Source organism: Lolium rigidum, chromosome 6, assembly GCF_022539505.1.
Source record: "Lolium rigidum isolate FL_2022 chromosome 6, APGP_CSIRO_Lrig_0.1, whole genome shotgun sequence".
NCBI classification, from domain to species: Eukaryota; Viridiplantae; Streptophyta; class Magnoliopsida; order Poales; family Poaceae; genus Lolium; species Lolium rigidum.
Window position 1 is genome coordinate 282,152,759 of NC_061513.1, and position 5,838 is coordinate 282,158,596.

Below are 5,838 nucleotides of genomic sequence, written 5' to 3' on the forward strand. Positions count from 1 at the left end.
GAAATGGTATGCCTTTGCCTGACCCAATATTTATATGGGTTGTGGTGCTTTATGGTTATCTCGAAACCTGGATTTGTTAACTTTCGCTTTTTTATGTTTACATGTACAAAGAGACTATACTTCGGTGACACCGCATGAAAGGATGCTCTCATACCATGTTGTGAATGAGAAACTAGTATTCACTGTGGGCCAAAGGCCATTACATGTACAGGTGATACAATATGCAGGGAAGCCCTCATACACTAGAAATATACAGTAAAGGGGTCTATACATCACTAACAGATGACACATAGGCAGGTACTGGCAAATATTGAATAATGTATTGTTTTTTCCATCTTTGCACATTTACTATGAGTTCTAGAGTATTCTATAAATGTTATAATATTGATGAATGCTTTTTTACTGTTTTCTGCGAGCTTGATAGATTGCGAAGGTGTTTCTCACATGCCTTCAACTTCCTAGGTGTTTCTCGTACCGAAGCAATTTCCTAGGTGTTGGAAAAATTCCCTCGATTCTCCACTCTAGGCTGAAATGGTATCCCTTTGCCTCGACCCAATATTTATAAGGGTTGTGGGGCTTTATGGTTATCTCGAAACTGGATTTGTTAACTTTAGCTTATTTTGTGTTTACATGTACAAAGAGACTATACTTCGGTGACACCGCACGAAAGGAGGTCTGCGCGAGTGGATGACACATAGGCAGGTATCGGCAAATATTGTAGAATGTATTGTTTTTTCTTCCTTTTGTGCATTTACTATGAGTTCTGCAAGTATTTATATAAATGTTATAATATTGATGAATGTTTTTTTACTGTCTGCAGTTGATAGATTGTAGAAGGTGTTTCTGACACCACAGAAATTTCCTAGGTATTGGAAAAATTCCAGCAGTGGGAGGAATGATTTCATTACCATCCATGGTGGCTCCTTCTTCAAGTGAATTCCAGCATGAGTTGCAGCAGCTGCTTTTGCTGTATAAGTGTGTTTCAGGACTATACTTCGGTGACACCGTACGAAAGACATTCCTTATTTGTGAAGTGGATCTTGTGTTGGACAGTAATGCAGGCCGTATACTGTCCAACACTCGCCCTCAAGATGGGTGATAGATATCTATCATCCCCATCTTGTCACAAGCTCGATCAGAAGCCAACAGCTACTATATTCTGTCCAACATCTTGAGATATCTCCGGGGCACTACATATATGAAGATTTGTTTTGGTGGTAAAGAGTCAGAGCTGATTTCAGATTCAGATTTGGCAGGAGATATTGATGGCAGAAAGTCCACTTCGGGATATTTGGTTACCCATTCAGGGGGAGCAGTGGCTTGGCAAAGCAGGTTGCAAAACTCTGTACCCAGGTTGCTCATAGTGAAGCTTGCATCCACACTGTTGTTTTGCCCTCAAGTTGAGGTGGTTTTCCACGTAAATCCTTTTGTCACTTGAGTAGTATGCTTGTGTTTGTTTTTCCGCTCGTATCTATTGGTTGATGCTATCCTTGGAAGTTTATCGTGTATTTCACACAGTGCATAGTAGGAGGTGGTTTTGACTCAAATGATGAATTTCCACCATCCCGTTGTGTTGGCTATGCCAATATATGAATTCCTTTTCCCGTCCAGACAAACACTAGAATGATGTACTCAGATTTGACATGAATGCCAGGATGAATAGTTCACAACTAAAATACATGAAAGTTGGCATTTAGTTATATTTGTACTTACTGTATTTATTCAGAAATTTGGTTCCTTTTCATCTTACGCATTGATATCGGATGTTAGAGCGATCAAGTTTTCTGGATTCTAGACCTTGCACAACTTGCTCAATGTTATTATGGCACTGGACTGTAAAACAAGCTGTACAACGCCTTAGGAGTACTAGGATCTGATCCACAACATATGTTGCCTAGCTGCGAGTAAATCCTGAATGCATGATAGCGATGTAGAATAACCCGGGCCTGGTATGGGCCGGCCCAGTTAGACGATGTAGCTGTTTCGGTTTCATTTCCTATTTTTTGTTGTTTACGTTATATTGTTTCTTATTTTGTTTACGTACGGAATATACTTGAACCCATACGTCTAGTTCGTCTCCCGTAGACCTGCTTGAGAGTCTTTGGGAAGGGCACACAAGGGCAACATAATTAGTTCTACCCAACAGATTTCCAAACTTCTGTTTATAAATCTGTTACCCCGAGATGCACCCGGTGGCAGGCGGCCATCAATCTACATTGTAGGTCACTCGTCGGCCAAACAGTAAGCCAACAAGGTAATTTCCTCTTTGGGCGCACGATAGTTACCGCGTAGTGGTCGTGGCTTCCAGGCCGCTGAGGATAGCCAACTAGAGGACCAGCGTTGTGTGCATGCTAGACAGGGCAGCATACGCCCACAATAATTTCACGAATAAATGACAGTCGCACGTTAGACGGGCCACCATAGGCCGATTAATTTCCTCTGCATGTCTTGTTTCGACCTGAATAAATTGGGCTAGGGCCTTTAGTCAGCCAATCTGGCCCAACGACACCACGACGCGTAGCTGACAGGTGGGACACATAGTGAATCCAATGAGGTCCCACGGCTGCATGTGGGCCGACGGGGTTGGGAGAAGGGACCCACCGAGGCTCTAACAAATGGGCCCCACAAGTTCGACATGTTGGTTCCTCTCTCGGAATGTTGGGCCCACTAAGCTCGGGCATCCCGGGGCCCACCAGTGCGTGACAAGCGGACCCCACGTGATCTCTGGCATGCCAGACTCACAAAAACTATTAAACGTGGGTCCCACCAGGCTCTGACATGCGGCCCCCACACATTTCTGTCATGGCGGTCCCACCAAAACTCTCAAAGATGGGTCCCAGCAGGCTCTGACATGCGCCCCCCGCACAGATTTCTGTCATGCCGGACCCACCAAAACTCTCAGAGAAGGGTTCCAGCAGGCTCTGACATACGGCCCCCACAAATCTCTGTCGTGCCGGACCAACAAAAACTCTCGAGAGAAGGTTCCCAGCGAGGCTTCGACATGCGGCCCCCACAGATCTCTGGCATGCCGGACCCACCAAAACTCTCAGAGAAGGGTCCCAACAGGCTCTGACCTGCGGGGCCATGCGTCCAGAATTGACGGCAGGCAGACACTTGTGCTGGCACGTGTGGATTTTTTTTTGGCATGGAAACTGACATGTGGAACCCATGTTGGTGGTACTGATAGTTTTGGTCCACTTCGCATGCTGGGAGGCTGTCGGAACGGGCGGCCCCACGCAGGTGGGTTGTGTCGGCACCTGACATGCGGGCCCGAGTGGTCCAGGCCAGGTACATGTGTGCGTAAAGTGGTTATCTCCCCTTACAAATATGGGTCCCGTCGTGCGCAGGCCTTGGACCGTTGTGCGGGCGAGACACAAATGTACGTGAACAGGAGCGTGCGGAGTGTGGTTCGGGTGTGTCCACCGGCCCGAAGCCCGCTTGTTGTGACGCCCGCCCACTGCTGACTCAGCAATTCGGGCGGCCAACCAGCCGCGACGCTCATTTCTGCACGATCACTGACGTTTAGACCTCGCCCGTCACTATTTTTTCGGGCCGAGCGGCCCAAGTCGCCATCCGTGACGCGAAAACGCCCTATCGTCATAGAAAAAGACAATCGCTGAAGGATTTCCAAACCGTCAGTATCATACCGTCATTGAAGACCCATATGTTACTAGTGCCCCAGTAGCTAGAAATGTGCAAGTAGGGCGTGGACGAGACAGATCGCACGTACCTAACGCGCTGGTGCGAGATGTGAAACTCATGCGGGGGCGTGCATGAGATCCAGGCCATTAGTTTCTTCATGGCCGGCTGCCGGCCCAACACCATGTTGTGGCACAAGCTGCGCCGCAGCGAGCCCAAGACCATGGCCTCCCTCATGGCCATCACGGACAAGTACGCATTGGCCGAGGAAGCCGGCAAGGCGCCGACTGACGCTTCACTGGCTGCGCCCAAGCGCGACCACCACAAGCCGACCGAGAGCATGCCGGCTGAAGGGCCCCCCATGGCAGCCGACATGACGGATACCGCGGCAAGAGGCACAGTGACCAGCCGGAACGCCGGTACGGCTCCGCCCATGTGGCAGCCGTGTCGGATCACGCAGCGGCTGGAGGAAGCCGGCGCCAGAAGCAAGACCAGCCCTGGAAGCCGAAGTACACATTTGAGCAGATGCTCGACTCGCCGTGAAAGTACCACAGCGGCAAGAACCCGTCCAACCACACCACCCGCGACTGCCACTTCACCAAGCGGCTGAACAGCGGCGAGCCGCTACCGCCTCCACCTCCGCCTCCGCCAGCCGGCGGGCCGGGTGCCCAAGCCGGCGCAGAGAACGCCAACCCCGAGCACCACGAGGCGAACCAGGTCCACCACGGCCCGTACCTGGTGGAGGACGCCACCTACATCATCTTCACCATTGAGCCCGAGGACAAAATGAGCCAGCAACGCCATTCCTCGAGGTAAACGCGGTCATACCGCCGGTCCCCCAGTACCTCAACTGGTCAGAGCAGGCCATCACTTTTGATCGCCTCAACACGCCGGCTATCTTGCCCAAGCCGGGAAGCTATGCCATGATCCTGGACCCAACTATTGGCACAAGCCGGCGCAGCCTGCGTTTTTCGTGCATCCTCATCGACGGCGGCAACAGCATCAACATCCTCTACCGCGACATTGCCCGCAAGCTGGGCATCCAGGAGAGCGAGGTGCGCCCCACCCCCACAGTCTTCCACGGCATCGTGCCGGGACACTCGTGCCAGCCGATCAGCCGAATCACACTGGAAGTCATGTTCGGCAAGCCGGACCACTTCCGCACAGAGAAGGTCGAGTTCAAGGTAGTGGACCTGGTCAGCCCCTACCACGCGCTTTTGGGCCGACTGGCCATGACCAAGTTTATGGCGGTACCTCACTACGGGTACCTGAAGATAAAGCTGCCAAGCCCAAAAGGGGTCATCACCATCACCGACGACTATCGCCACTCCATGGAGTGCGCCACGCAGAGATCCAAGATGGCTCAGACGCTGGTCATCGCTGCTGAGAAGCAGCTCATCCACGACGCCATCGCCATGGCCAAAGGAGCGCAGACGGACATGCCGGCTGTAGGCAACCCGGCTGGGATGACTCACTTCCAGCCGGCCAACGACACCAAGAAGATCCTGCTGGACCCGGCGCAGCCGAACAAGTTCGTCACCATCGGTGCCGGCTTGGATAGCAAATAGGAAAGCGAGCTCACCAGCTTCCTCGCGTGAGAATCGGGACATCTTTGCATGGTCTCCACGGGACATGCCGGGTGTGCTGAGGGAGTAGGCCGAGAACCACCTCCACGTCAGGCCAGAGGCCAAGCCAGTGAAGCAACCCCTTCGCCGCTTCGCCGAAGAAAGAAGGAAGGCCATCGTTGAAGAAATCGCCTGGCTCCTCGCAGCCGGCTTCATCATGGAAGTGCTGCATCCGGACTGGTTGGCAAACCCGATCCAGGTTTTGAAGAAGAACAACTCCTGGCGCATGTGTATCGACTACACCAGCCTGAACAAGGCGTGCCCGAAGGACCCCTTCCCCTTGCCGCGCATAGATCAAGTCATAGATTCGACTGCCGGCTGTGAACTATTGTCTTTCTTAGATGCCTATTCGAGGCTACCACCAGATTCCTTTGAATCCGGCTGATCAAATAAAGACTCCGTTCATTACCCCGTATGTGGCTTATTGCTACACGACTATGCTATTCGGCTTGAAAAATGCAGGTGCCACCTACCAAAGGTGCATGCAAAAATGCTTACAAGAGCAAATCGGTAGAAATGTTCACGCATATGTGGATGATGTCGTTGTAAAAACCAAGGAGAGGCATACCCTCCT